The sequence below is a fragment of the Athene noctua genome, chromosome 1 (genome assembly GCF_965140245.1).
Source record: "Athene noctua chromosome 1, bAthNoc1.hap1.1, whole genome shotgun sequence".
In the NCBI taxonomy this organism is placed as follows: domain Eukaryota; kingdom Metazoa; phylum Chordata; class Aves; order Strigiformes; family Strigidae; genus Athene; species Athene noctua.
This window is the reverse complement of record NC_134037.1, coordinates 254,356,971-254,372,548: the sequence shown is the minus strand read 5'-3', so window position 1 is coordinate 254,372,548 and position 15,578 is coordinate 254,356,971. Positions and strand designations below refer to the sequence as shown.

General features: G+C 40.0%; 1 protein-coding gene across 8 annotated transcripts in view; it reads left to right on the top strand.

Moving 5' to 3' along the window:
- FAT3 (FAT atypical cadherin 3) overlaps positions 1 to 15,578 on the top strand; it is a 423,806-nt gene that overhangs the window by 117,758 nt on the left and 290,470 nt on the right. The window lies entirely within an intron of this gene.

The following is a 15,578-nucleotide window of genomic DNA, read 5'->3' as shown; positions in this document are numbered from 1 at the left end:
CTTCTGATGGTCTCCTTAGTCCTTTGAGGGTACAATTCTCCCTGTCTGAGCTACCTATTTTGTATATTCCAGCAATGTGATATAATTTGGTAGCTTTTTCGTACCTTCTTGTTGACTACCAGTTCCTAAACTTGAAAAAGGGTATATTTCAGCTTTTAATGTCCTTCATGTGTCTTACAGTTTGCGCATACATATTTAACCCTCAGCGTTGCTCTCCAGATTTACCTGGAAGGAAATGCTCACCATGAGACAAAGATAATCAAATGATGAAACTGTAGTCACACTTTGAACTCTGAATTTAATGAAAAAAATCACCCGAATGATAAAGTCTGTTATTATGCTGATTTTCATGACCTTTGGGTCACAAATGGATTCTTCCTTGTGTACGGATGACATCAATTAATATCCATTGCAGCTTTCTGTTAAGTCACAGATTTGGCAATGCTTTTATATTAAGTGGGCATTAATTCTTGCTAAATGGTGAAGTAAGTCTTTCTGTATTGCTTCTTCCACCCAAATACCTGGAAAGATCCTTCTTTGTCCTAATGCTAGAAGAAGGTTGAACCATGGGAAGTTCCTTCTTCTGGGAACAACTTCTTGGGGAATAAGTCTTCTGAGCTTAAAAAAATATGTTTTCAACTAATTTAATTTACTGTGTATTTGGAAATATAGTTTTACATGGACTATAAATGTTCATTTCTGCATTGTTTGAAAGAAGACAGCTATGAAGGCTGTAGTTCTGTGCTTATACCCCAAAAGTTTGGCAGAGCAGCAGAGTTGCCAGGTTCCCTGGGCTAATCAGAGTACTTTGTTGTTAACATGCAGAGTGAATAGGGCAATACTGTCCAGTTTCCATGCTAATATGAATCTCTCTTTTCTACTGAAAAGGTGTGGTAGGTGGCTAATGTGAGTGCTGAGACTGGAGTGAGTTCACAGACAAATACTGCCCAGGCCATGTCTTGGCAAATTCATATTGCAGATAAATGAAACTTTGTGCCCTATGGTAAGAGGTAAGAATTGCACAACTAAATCAATAACCAAAGTCCTGTTGAGACTGGAAGGCGAGTAAGGAACCATGTTTCTGATGTCCTCTCACTCTTAGATGAACATTTTCCCCCTTAAAATACCTCAATCGGTTTTAAAGAAATTGCAATTCCTATAGTATGCAGTAGCTATAGAGTCTGTAATATGATAATGTACATATATAAAAATTGTATATATGTATACATATATGCAAATTGCATAGTAATACTTTTCCTCGTGTTCTTTATAAATCTCTCTAGGAGATACTGCTTTTTCTCCCTTTAGTGTCATGTTTTGAACTTAACTCCTTCCTCAGCTATGTTATTATTCTTTGATATTTCATTAATTCTGACTAAATTTTGTTGGCTGAATGATAAGCATGATTTCTGCAGAAATGCTAATAAAGGATGTCATGCCATATCTGGGATTTTTATTGAATTTAATTAGTAACAAAGTGGGTTAATCAGGTAACATTCACCTTGAACTTTTTCCTTTAAAGGGAGATAATTTCTCATCTCTTGCATTTTTGTATTAGGTGGAAAATTTCAAAGTGCATTCTGGCAGCTACATTTGAATATCTTTGTAGAGTCTAGTTAAATATTCTGTTTATAAGCACCGCTTCTTAGTGATCTAATGAGCACAATACTAATCTCTTGCCACATTATATGTCTCTGATTCTTTACAGTCAGGAAATGCATCTGGATTCATGCAGCATGTAGAGCTGTTGTCAGTTGGTGTTTTTTAATATGATAGGAAATAAAATAATTTTTTAAAAAAGACTTAAGTGCTGGCAAATTATCATTATTAAGTTTGAGTCCTTGTATTTTGTACTCTGAAAAAACCATTCATTTTAGGGCATTCAGTAGAAAATTAGATCAGTGCTGTAAAATAATGACAGTATTTCACTGCTATGTGCTAGTTTATATTGTAGAGTAGTGCATATGCAAAAGTATTCACTTTTTTCCTTAATGGAGTAACTGAATGTGGATTTTATCGGAGTGTTGCCAGCTTCTGCCGATTTTCTGTATGAACTATTAGGACAAAAGAAACTCCTTAAAATAGGTATTCAGAACATGATGTTATGGACGTAATTCATAAAGCTGCAGGAATGATTTCAGGAAGAAAAAGTAAGGCTGTATAAAATTACATTATAAATCTCAAGATGGGGAGGGGAGGAAGATGTCAGAAGCATAAAGAAATTACCCTGGTCTTCAGGGAGAGAATTGTTAATCCAACACTGAGTGTCTTTGAAAACTTCACCCTTTAGTATTCATATACTCATGACTATGCCTGGAGTATGGCACACTGAGAGTGCCTTAAAAAAGTATGATTAAGGTTGCAAAGCCAAAAACTTTGCAAGTTAGGCAAATGCCTCTATGAATCTCGTCTGTCCACTCTGTTTGGATTATCAGGCACTATAATTTTACAATCAGTAGTAGTAGAAGTACTTTTGCATGATTGTGATTATTCAAAGCACAGTTTCTTGGAGACTGTGCATTACTCTGCTTTTCCCTTATTTATGGTGGCCCAATTCACTATTTTGTAACATTCCTGAGGATCTTCTCTGATGTGATAAATTCCATAGTATGGAATTCCTATGGAATCCCAAAGCTGGGATTCCTTTGATGCTCTTCACTCCTCCCCATATCTTGCTTTCTTTTCATCGCAACCCTAATTGACTGTGGAGATTATGGTTAGGGTTCAGCCCCAAGTTGAGACTTTCAAGTGTAGACACATGGGCTTAATGTCACAGATTTCTGAGTATGAACCTGCATTTGGTCAGCTGAAAGATTAGCAAGGTCATTTCATATGTCCCAGTATTGCCTACCTGGCCTCCTAATAGAACTGCAGAGTAGTATCAGTCCATGCATAATTTCTGTCATATCTGTCAGTCTCTTGAGGATGTCTCAGATAATATACTGGGGAACCTTAAATGGCACTAGATGCTAGCGTGGAGGGAACTGATTTTTCAGATATTCATTGAGCATGAGGGGAGTGTAGGTGTTTGGCTCACATGGAGACATGTACTGAGGAATTTGAATCTGGACTTGGTCCCCATCCTTGATATTAATGTTATTAACACATTGCAGATGGGGAGCAAAGGCCCGAAGAAATGAAGTCAGAAAATATACAGACATTCTAAGGGCTGATTTTTCAGAAAGTACAGCAATCTGTATTTCAAAGCATATCAGAGAGTTGCAGAAACTTTTAGGTTGGGAGGTCCTCTAGCCCATCCTCTTGCTCCAGCCTGATCTGACCTCAGTGTTGGGTCCAGTTGCTCCAGGCCTTGTCTGAATTGGTTGAGAAAATGCTTCTGGGCAGCCCGTTCCAGTGCTTAACCACACTTACAGCCATGAGTTTTCACTTACCTCTAATAAGGGTTTCTTTTGCTGCAACTCATGACTGTTTTCTCTCTGTGCTCTGTTTTTTCTACAGCCTCTTTAGGTGAGGAACACTGTAGTGATATTGCCCTCTGCCACCATTAACCTTTTCTTTCCAATCTAAACAAACACAGTTTCCTTACCTGCTTCTCATCCGTTGTATGTTTGTCTCCCTGACAGTCTTACTGGATAGGCAGCCGTTTGTCATTAGCTTCTGGCACTGGGGCACCTAAAACAGAGCCTGCTATTCCAGGTGTGGCCTTACTTCCCTCGACTTGCTCGCTACCCTTATGGTGGTGCAGCCCAGTGTGTGATCAGCCATCATCTCTGGCTCATGCTCAGTTTGTTGCCCACTATGGCCAGCGTGACTTTTTCTCCTGAGCTGCTCCCCCCAGGCCCCAGCCCATACTGATGAATAGTGAATCCCAGTGCAGGATTTGACACTGGTCTTTGTTGAGATTTTAGATTATTCTTAACTGTTTTCATGTCATCTGTTGTTCCATCTTACTGCTCTACCTCTGAAGAGTAGCCCTGCTCTCCACATCCATTGCTTCTTCTAAACTGGTGTCATTTGTGAACTCGCTGAGGGTGGTTTTTATCCCACTATCCAGGTTGTGGTTGAACAGCAGTGGTCCCAATCCTGACCTTTTAGGATCCCTGGTCACGATGAACCTGTGGATGTGGAGCCAGGGACACGCTGAACTGCAGACCTCTATTATTTGAGCCCAGCAGTCCAGCCAGTTACTCCATCTTGTACCCGTTCAGTCCAGATCCCTTTAATTAGGCTACAAAGACTATTGAAAAACATACTGTAGGCTTTGTTGAAGTAAAGCTTTGATTTGGCCATGCTAGATCCACTGTGAGCACCAAGCCTATGTCTGTAGGTGTCTTCCAGTTGAAATAGAGCTCCATCCACCTCCTGTTTTTTTAGAGGACAGTCAGTCGCAGATGCCCAGCATGATGCCTCCATGCTGATCCAACACCGCAGGCTCTCAGCTGGCAGGCACGTCAACTCCTGCTTTAACTACCTGGATCCCATTGGCACATCCTCTTAGGAGCTTTCTAAATGCTCCTGGGTGGGTGGAAAGACTGACTCGGGCCTGTTCTTCCCCCTCACAGCATTTGCTTCTTGGCTGACAACTCCTCACACTGCCTTTTGTTTCCTGAGCAGATTTTGCTCACTCTGTGAGTGTGGGACACCCTCCCTAATCCTGCTTCTGCAGTGGGCTCCAGCCTGGGCAGCAGCCTAGACTCTCCAGTAACTTTGGTTACTGCTGTACCTGCTTGCTGTTTCTAACCCCTTCCCCACTGTGAGTAATGGAAATGCTATGGCCTTTCATAGAATTTTTTTTTCCCAATATTTAAAAATATTTTTCACTGATGCAATTCTTGAATATGTTATTTAATTTAAGTTGAACTATAGGAAAAGGTTGAGTTGAAGGCATGTATGTGGTATAGAAGGTTTAGTGAAAAAATGTTTAGAAATAGGGCAAACTTTCAGACTAATGGAGAGATACTTCTGAAAACAATTTTAAGCTATTTTAGTGTCAGTACTACAGCCCCACTATTTTAGCAAAGCTAATAAAATGTGTTTATAAAATGACATGTGTACACTTAGTTTATGCTATGAGAGGAATGCCAAGTGTGAGGACTTCCAGTTTTGCAAATTGGCTGTTTCCCTAAGTTATGTATAGCAATAAACTACATTTAATGATTGCTGTGAAATGTAATGATGGCAAAGGGAAAGCAGACATGGTTGTAAAGATAACATTGAACTGAAAAGGTGACTTGTGATGTCTGTAATGAGAGATTTTGTTGTTAATCAGCAAAGGATTCTTTTTTTATTTGAAGTTATTTGAAATAGTTGTCATATTTACTAGAAACCCTCTTCACAGTGGTATGAGGTTAAGTGTCAGCACACTTTCTTCTTATCTCTTATAAACTTCTGATACTGATATTAACAACTCTGAGTTGAGTACAAGCTTGGTCTTAGCTCCATGGGGTGGGAGGGACTAAAGCTCAGCCTGGCTGTGGGACCAAGAGTGCATGAAGAATAGGTTTATTTGCAGCCCACTCTGTATTATGCATTACACTTGTTGGTGTTGTGTTTTGCCAATCAGATGGTGTACTGCCTATTTAACCTGATGCCATTTGTCCAGAAATTACGTGTTTTGTTTAATCTAGTCACTTGGGCTTTCTCTGTAACAGACCCTTCTGAAATGCTGCGGGTGGTTTGCCCTCTGAAAATGACTGTGTCTCTCCACTGTCTGCACAGCTAGTCTGTCAGACCAGACTGGACTAGATGCCAAACTTGTAGACATGTAAGGGTAGCTGGAGAGAAATTGTACCATTAAATCAAATACAAACCGACTTCCAGGACCAGAGAAAATGACAATGATTTTGTTGCTTAGCATTTGCTTTTTTCATTAGGAAAACAGGTTCGGGAACCTTTTGATTTGTGCTTTTAGGCTCTGTGGTCTGCAGTCTTAGTTAATATTTGTTTATTTTGCTGTGGTGGAGTCATACTGACCAGGTAAAATGCAGTATGTCCATGGAGGGAGCCCAGCTGGGCCCTGAGGTGGAGATAGGATGAGCAGTACATCTGATGGAGCTGATGTGCTGGCCAAACGATAGGAGTAGCAGAAATACCCAGAAATTTCTTAATCTTCTGGACACATAGGGTGAAATTTAGGGATGATGCACATCGGTCAGTCAACCCTGAGTTAACAAGTCAAGGGTCACCTGTTTCTCCCACCAGCTCCTTGTTTAGGTCTGGTGTACTTGGCTGTTCTGCTCCTGGTTCTGCTCCCATGTGATTTGAATGGACTTCACCTTTTCTTCACTGTATTTTTTTCTTGCCATGATTGGAGGTGCACTATGGGCTCTTTTTTGTTGTTAGTCTTGGCAAAACATGGCAACAGTATAGAAAAAAAAAAGATTACAGTATAGAGGAGTGTGGCGATAGCATCCAGGTAACTTTACTCTTGTAAATTTTGTAGAAACTTCAGTATTTTTTTCTGAAAAAATACTTGGTTTATGATTTTGTGTCCTTGGAATCTTTTCTCTCTCCTCCTCTTTCACCCAGAATCATGTTTGAATTTTCTGAGCTGCAAAAAGGAGCTTTTATTCCAGTAGATTTCAAGATAAGGTCTTGCATTTTTTTCCATAGCAGATTTCAGGTTAAGACCCTAATTTAAATGCATTTGAAGTCAAAGTCGAAGTATGTTATTTCCTTTTTAATTTGAAAGGAAGATGGATTTAAAAACAAAGCTTGTAGAATGGCTGGGATATGTTCTGTAAATTGTTTGTATAAATTATATGAGAATAAATAGCAGAGAGCTTTAACTCTTCCCTTCTAATTTTCCTTGGATTTGAACTTGTTTATTCAGAAGTTAGAGAGTATCATTTGTGGCATTTACATTATACTGAAAATCAACTGCTCTCCATTTTCATTATTTTTTATGCTGTGAGTTTCCTGGGTTCCTGTATTTTCGTTGTGTTGGATGGTCAGGGCGGATGGAGAATCAGAGAATCGTTTACCCTGGAGTTTTTCCTGTTTTCTGTCTCTACCCTGCATCTTTTACAGCTTGCCTTATTTTCTCCATCTGGTATTTATAGCAGTTTTACTGATTTCAAATTTCTTTTCCTCTTCTGTTCCTTCAAAAAATAAAATGAAATAAAGAACAACCCAAATGCCGCAGCTCTCTGCTTTAGAAGTTTGAGGGAGGTGCCTGGATTTATGGAGGAGTTTTCCTCCTCGCATGCTGTGTACTGGTCTTGTATTGCAGGATTACTTCTGGCAGCATTTTCCAAAGAGAAATTTGATGAAATGTGCAAGGGCTTATGGCGTTGTGGAAACAGACTTTTTCACTTATAGCCCTGGGCTTATAACATTGCCATCTGATATTGGCTTGATAACTTGCAGGAAGTGATTTGAAGGTATCATGTATTTTAAAAGTGATTTTTTTTTTAAGCTATGAAGATCTATCATTATTGATGTTAACAATTTTGGAAGGGATATTGGATCTCATGCTTCAGAGTTTCATCCAATGGTTTCTGAATTATCTTCTGTTGTGGCCTTATGTTACTTTAATAATAACCTAAACATCAAATGAGATTGAATTCTGGATGGCTTGTAACCTCATTTGTCACTGCCATAACCCTGCTTGTGGCTCCTAGGCTCTGGATTAAACCAATGTGTGAATTCTGCTGTCCAGGTACAGTCTTTCAAAAAAAGGAGATTATTCCATATATTTCTATAGGGCCTTCTGATACAATTGTTGAAGAAGTCCAGTAAGCTGGAGGTATTTTGGGTCTAATCCTGTTTAAATGAAAACATGGTGATTTTTCAGGTTTATTTTATATTTTGTGTTTACTTGCTTTCAGGTTTTATTTCCGTGGTTGAAGATTTAAGTATATAAAATTGTGTGGCCACTGTAAAATGATGATTCTTGCTTCAGAAATGAAAAGGCTATGCCTTGTATTTCATTTAGCAGGACACGTTGCCCATGTTAGTAGGTGTCAGTGCCAAGGGTTTGGTGAGCTCCTCATGCTCCAAGCACAGCAGCTTGCAGCGACGCTGCCTGCGCATGACAGAGGTGCAGATGTGACCGCTAAAGTTTCATCTTCCCTAGTGAATTACTGGCTGTGTGAACAGAGACACAACAGAAGCAATTTCACTAAAAATGAATAAAATTCAGTGATTTTGGTTTAGATTACCCAATAAATATAATTCTGTTTCTAAGAGAAACTAGCACTGTCCATTAAGGTAAACAATTTCACAGTCCATTTGGCATCGTACAATGAAGGACTGAGTTCAGAGATTGCTTAGTACATCCCATTGGACAAGGGAGGGAGCTCTGCTAGTTTTTATTATTATTTTATCCCTCTGCTGAAGTTTCTAGAAATGGAAAGCCAAGCAACTAACAAGAATATTGGTTGTCCACATTTAATTTTGCCCCAAATGTGTAGTGTCTAGAAGCCACAGATGTGTCGTCTTTGTAAGAATTGGTTTCACCCAGGGGTATCTTTAATATTGTGAAGAGTCTTCTTTCTTGAATTGATCCAAAAAGCCTAAACAGAACTTTTTCATGAACTAAGAATCCAGCAAATCTGAGACAAGATTAAGTCAGCTATTTCAGTGCAGTGTTTTGGTTTTTTTTATATTGCAGTTAATGTTACATTTCAAGCTGAACTTTTGCAATGAACTGAGAAACCAAAGTAGAAAATAATTTTTTTATTTTTTTATTTTTTTTAACATGGAAATTCTGAATTCATTGAATTAGTTGCAGTTTTAGTAGGGAAAAAAAAAACACTATATGAGAGAGAGAGAGAGAAACAAAGAAAGAAAAAGCTGTGTCCAACCACAAAACATTTTTAGAGTAAATTTCCAAACTATTTCCAGTTTCTCCACTGTGTAGAGCTTTCTGTGAATAAGTATCATACACTCTCTGGAGACCAGATAGCTGCCATACTGAGAGGCGAGTCTGACTGTTTCACACTGTCATCTCTTCAGTTAGCAGCAACAGTATTCATAGTATTTTAACACTGTAGGTCAAAAAGTTGTGTTTGGGAGGTGCACATGGGGGGCCTTTTTCTTCAGGAATTATAATGCGAACTGAAATTATTACCTTACAATATACTTCTTAATCTATATACAGCTAAAATAAGACATTTTCTAACCCTGCTGTTCAGGTTCAAATGTAAAATCCCGGCTCTTTTTACATACCTTTTAATCACAGCCTTAGTCAAAGAGAAGGCTGAATGCTGTATTTATGGTGGTTAATAGAGACAAATGAGCATTGGTTTGGGTTTTTTTTTTCTTCCTCTTTTAAGTTGGGTGTGAAGCACTCTGAATGCTGTATTAGTCATAGTCAAAAATAAACTGTCTAATCCTACTCCTTTCTTCTTCTCCAGTGTCTTCTGGGGAGCTCTTCTCTTGTTCCTTATCTCAGGAGACTCCTGGCTTTTGTGTTCCTGTGCGATAAACCCATGCTAGAGCTCCACTTCCAGGTGGCGTGCTGCAGTTCAGCCTTTAGCAAGTATCTGTCCTTTATATGAACAAAAAAATTTAATTTCCCTACTTTTCATCCCAAACCTCCAATGCCTGCTGGTTTACACCTTGCTTGACAGGGGCCAGGGGACACATCTCAATGTCTGTGTGTTCGTTACATCCCTATGAAGTGCCTGGTTGTACCTTGCCAATGCTCACCCAAAACTGGGAATTGGCTGGGCTGCTCCTGGGCACCCACATGTGCATTCGTCTGCAAGAAAGCAGGGAGCCCCTGGGTGCTGCTTCTGCAACCCTGCTTCTGGCATGCCAAGGGAGATTTACCTACCTGGCCTTTTAGCTATGGGAAAGGTGATGAGTAAAGCAAGAGTGGCTGGAGGTGTGCCAGAGAGCTTCAGGCTCAGGTGGAACAATTGAGAGGTTACCAGCAAAGAAACAGAAAAAGGTATGAACATAAGAAAGAAAAAGAAAGTGTAAACCAAGGAAGCCAGCAGCTTGTATTGATTGTGACGGGATTTGGCCTTGACTTTAAGACCATCAGAGTCTTTTCTCAACTCTTAAGGTTTCTTTTTTCTATGGTACATTTTTCCAAATTAGCATTTAATCCAGGAGAAAGGAAGTGGTCCTGTGGTACTCTGCACTACTGAAGGCTGTAACAGAGCCATCTCTGGGGAAAAAAATGCTGTAGTTTACTTTTCATTATGTTTTCTACTGTTTAGTGTGTTTTAGTTCTAAAACACTTGCGTGTTGAGGTCATTTTCCTTGAGAAGCATTCAGATAACAGTCTCAGGCCAGATGCAGAATAAAGTGATCTTTTCAAATGGCTCAGGAAAAATAAAAGTCATCTTCAGTTTCTGTGTTGCTGAATTGCTACACCTGGAGGAAGCTAATTTCACTCTGAACCTTTGGATAATGTGATTTTGCTTCTCAGAGGATGTGGAACTTGTGGGTTTGAGTTGTATTGTTTTGTGTGTCGTGTCCCATCATGTCGTGTGTTGTCGTCCCGCCCCGCCCTGGGAATTATTTTGCAGTTGTAAAATTTCAGTTTGCTTTGTTTAACACAAAGAGCTGCATATTATGGGGCCAGAGAAAATTTTGCCTCTTGAAGTGTGTGTTCTTTGCCAGGGGAGAAATGCATGGAACAGGAGATACGTTATATTTATTCTTCAACTGGGAAGAATTTATTCTTCCCCACCTTTTGTGTTTCTTAAAAATTATCAGTCCCACAGTAGTTGTCATTTCCTAAACTGCTCATATTTAACCCATATTGGTTTGCAACCCCCCCAGAAACCAGTTGTGCAGGGGTAAGTGTGATATCAGACTGCCTGGGGCATTTAGAAGATGTTGGCCTGGCTTGGCCGTTTGGCATCCCACAGCCTCTCTGAGCAGCCTTGGAGGATTTGTTTGTAGGATGCCTGTTCCTACAGCTACAAGATCTGGTTTTATGTGTGACTGCAAGCAGCTCTCAAGAGACAATAATGGGACAAGGATTCAGCACCATCTCTCTTTTCAGGACAGTTGGAGAAGATACATGGATTAAAAAGGACAGAAGAATCCTTTGCTAATTACACTATGTAAAAGTGAGGGTTCTGTCTGTATTTCACCAAAGTGAAGTTCTTTGGAGATTCTCTGTGGAAGGTCTGCCTTTTCTTCAGGGACATTCCAGGGTGGGTGGAATTCATCTCACCTGACTTCAGCTCATCTGGAAGTTAAATGCATAATTTTAGGTAGTTGTCCAGGCTTTTGCCATAATGAATAGCTAGAGTTCTCTGCAGGACACACACACTGCTGCAATCACTCCTAAGTTGAGTACCTGAGATGGTTGGATGGTTTTGAGACGTAGTCATGGGGAAGAAGCATTTTTCCTTTTGAAGAAAATTTCTTTTTGAATTTGTTCATCTAAACAGTCTGGTAGGTAAGCAAGAAAGGTAACTTCTAGTTCATCTTCCTTCACTGCATGGGACATTAGGTAAATTCTGTGTTTTTCAAATAAAGACAATCAATACTAGAAGGAAATTATTTCCAGGAATGCAAGAATGGTTTTAGTTCAGTTGGAACGTTATTCCTTTCAAAGCAAACCCTGAAACAATCCTTAAAGGATCGTAGCAGTGCATGTCCTTTCGAGTTGAGATCAACATCTGTGTCCCCCCTCAGTCCTTCCAGGCGCTTGATCCAGCTGATAGCTAAAGTTTTCCCATATTGTTTGCTCCTGCAATGAAATCCCATCTATATATAGTGACTTAAATAAACTAATGGACTTGGGTTTATACATAAGCTCATTGATTTAATAAATAGAAATTATTAAGCGTATAAAGGTTGAAGGAAAGTTAGATAAAGAAGCCAGCTAATTAATCATGCAGACTGCATATTCGTCCCTGAGCTATATTTGGTTACTGCTTAGCAAGTAAAGGGTGAGTAGATCTGTGCTTGATTACATTCAATGAACTCTCTGTTTTGGCAGGGGAGTGAAAGCAGGTTTGTATTTACTTTTAGGGACGAAAGCAGCATTCCTTTGACTTGTGAGTTGTACTCCTTTACTGCTTACATCCCTGTTTGGAGTAATTTACACCCAGCATGCAATTTACTCCACTGTTTTAAGTGCCTGCAGGATTTGGCCCCAGCAGATTAACATGCATTTACAAATCCAGCTGGCTGTTTGGAAGCTCCCAAAGGAGTACTTGATTGCCAATTACACTGTTTCTCCTTTCTATCAAATTGCCAAGAAACAGTAACTCAATTGATTTAAAATTGTTTCTATCCCACGCAGTCTCTAAGCCTTGCAAGCAGGTTTTTATGCTCAGTTGTGTGATGGTGTTTTACCCCCTTGAATTGTGTTTTCGGGATTGCTCATCATGTGCCCAGTTGGACTCCATTTAATAACTTGCTTGTGCTACATTATCTGTGTTTCCTATCAGATAATTCTGCCTTCCTGTTAGAAAACAACGTCTCGTAGTAAAAGCAAACACAACTTGTGTCTATGTTTGGGCAAGTAAATTTCAAAACACTGATATGCACTTATTTTGTTTAAATAAAGTAAAAAAAAAAAAAAAAAGTCACAGTCATAAAGGAGCTAAGTTGCCTGTCACTGGGAGAACAAACTGTGTCTTTGCTTATCCTCTGCAAACAGTTATGTTAAAAATTAATAAGGTGGTGAGAGTGAGCACTCAAAGTTAAGTAGTGGTGGGGTAAAGGCTGCCCATGGTTCCTTGTCTCTCTTGTGCCCTGTGGTATCTACGAGTTTGAATTTAAAGGATCACCCAGTAATTTTTGCTGCAAGCTGATTACTTTATTTGGTTCCCTCCTTGAGTGGTGCTTGGGCTTTGAATGGCTGTTCAACTTTTTTCTCTTCCATATTCAAACTGAAGTGTATATAGCAGTGTTTGAATAGAGAATTATTAAAGTCTCTAAAGGCATCTGTCTTTAGATGATTTCAGGTGTCTGGCTTGTCTGAAGACATACCGTTAGAAAGCTCTGGGTATGTGCTGGGAAAAGTTGGTGCTAGCTGGGGCTGGTGAGAACCACCACATCTGGAGGCACCAGGGTAGGTGGGCAGTGCGGCCTGTGTGGGTAGAAGCTGCCCATGAAGCCCTTGGTTCACAGTATGTATCTATGGCAGAAGAGAGATTGGGATGCAGTTGCTCATGGAGCCTTCAGCTGAGCTTCTGTTCTTCTTAACCCCCTTTTCTCCTCCCTGCCTGCTTTCCAGCTCATGCAGCAAGTGGCAGGAGCATCCTCATGGACAATTACTGTGCTTATTAGGCATCGGCTTTTTCTGCCTATCCCTGGTATAACTCTTTTTTATTATCTCCTTCTCTTGTCCTCTCTGTCCTCTATTCTGGCTCAGCTGTCCAACCTAGTGATTTGTACTTTGCCCTGTTTAGGCTTTTGTTCCAGTCCTGTCCTCCTCGGTAGAGGGTTTATTGCTTTCCTGAGTCTTCCCTGCTGGACTCTATAACTGCACCCTTTTCCTTCCTTGGCTTGAAGTCATAGACCTGTTTTTTCTCTAATGTCCAGAAACCCATATTCTTGTTTTTCTGGGAGTCCCAGTTTTCTCCTGTACTTACAATCCCAAATCTCCTCTTCCTGCTTCTCAGGTTTTCATTCCCCATTTTTCCTCCTCAGCATCCTTGATGTAACCTCTTCTCCCTGTTCTTCTCTTTTTTCTCCCCCTCATCCTCACTTGCAGGTTTAATTTTTTTCAGATTCTTATATGTTTTTGGAAATGTTTCTTTTTCTCACTCTCTTTGGAGATTGCTGAAAGCACCAGCCTGTACAGTGCCTGTGCTCAGCTCTAAGACAAAGGTAGCAAAGCCCGTTACAGCAAATAACAGTGATAGCACGAGACATCCTATAAGGATATGGAATGGATCACACCTGGTTTGCAGGAATATTTTACAGATTAGCTCTGAGCTTTTAGGAAATGAGCAGCAAACATTTGTGAGCGACAGTTTTTTGAAGGCTTATAATTTGGGAGAGAAAATGGACAGTACTTTAACAGAGAAAAAAAATCAAATACATTTCTGACATGAAGGCTGCTCCCATGTCACTTCAAAGTCCATCTTCCAAAAGGCATGGACAGTAGAAATTCTCAGACAGTTCTGATTTATTTTCAGTTGTAATGAAGTAGTTGTTCTGGCTTCAATAAATTTCCAAGTTACTCACCATGGTGCAGACAGTCTGACCTAGAAAATCTCAGCCAGTTACAGGTTGCAGTTTGGACAAGTAGCAAGTAAGCCATCAAAACCAGGGTTTATATAAGTCACTTTTGGGCAACCATAACACCAGGTGGTCATACCAACCTCAGCTGTAACATGTGTTGGTTTGTGCATGTGCCTGCATAGCACAGCCAGTTACATAGAGCATTTAATGCAGCTGGAAATCAACACAATCTTTTCTTGACTAGGAGTGCTATGCATTAAGGTTAAAATACCAGCTTGGTTTTGAAAAGTCATTACACTGTGATAGTTAATTTTTATTCAAGGAGTAGCCTAGAAAAGCAAGATAGAGATGTCCATGGTCATGTCGGGTAGAGACACTCTGTGATTCGGACAGGCTGCAGCTTGGCATTCGCCTGCGCTCCCCATTACAGAGAGTTGCTCAGGCTTGCTCAGCCACCAGTTTGTAGTGAAGAGGACAATTTCAGTGACGGGCAGACTGCTTTATATAGGCCATTTGTAGAGCCTTTGGAAATAGTATTAAATAAACAAGACACTATTATACAGTTGACCAGCTAAGTTGAGCTTTAGCCAGTAATCCTGCTTAGTAAGCATATTATCAGAAGGAATACACTGGTCTAGACACTTTTTGTGATTTTTAACTTTGGTATGCAGTTACTCTGAAATAACAGGCTTTGAGAGGAAAATTGTCTCAAATGGCTAGTTCTTCTCTGCAAGCATTAAGGACCTTCAAGGGGAGAAAACATTAAGCATTAAAAGGCTCTTCATTCCAGGAGAAAAGCATAGCGTGAAGGGGTGTCTGAAAGCTGGGGCACAGCAATTCACATGGGAAGTGAGACACATTTTTAACAGTTACAATCCACTGGAAAAAAAATATAATTGAAAGTGTTGGATTTTTCTTTTTGTTCTCAAATTAAGGCTGACGGCCTTGCAACTCTTGTTTTAGCCCAACAAAACTATGCTTCAGTGAAACACAAATTACTGGGATCTGTGCAGGAGTAGCTGGGAGATGTATGTTTACCTGTCATGTACAGATCAATTTACATGATTTGGTCGAGTCTTCTGAACTTAAATATTGTGAATTTAACAGCAAATGCTTATCCATACTTCTTCCCAAGATATCTGTCATGTCCCTTCCCTTGATTTCTAGCTTGCTTGTGCATGCACATTGGTGCAGAGACCTCCTTACTTCTAGTTTTAGTGGGTTTTGGCATCATCTAGTTGACTTGGAGCCTCACTGTGTCTGGGCACAGCTGGCATAAGAAGGGTAATGGTGTCCGAAAGGAGTGGAATAGCCACTCCCCTGTAATGCAGATGCCTTGGGCATCTTTCAGTGCTCTTGTCTTGCACTCTGCTCCAGATCTATATGTATCAGCCCCTGGCCTGAAAGGGCTGCTTCTGCTTCTTGATTAATTGGCTGTGAGATGTGGAAACCAACCTGAGTTAGTTCCAAGAAAACCCAGATTAATCACACGATCATGCAAACCG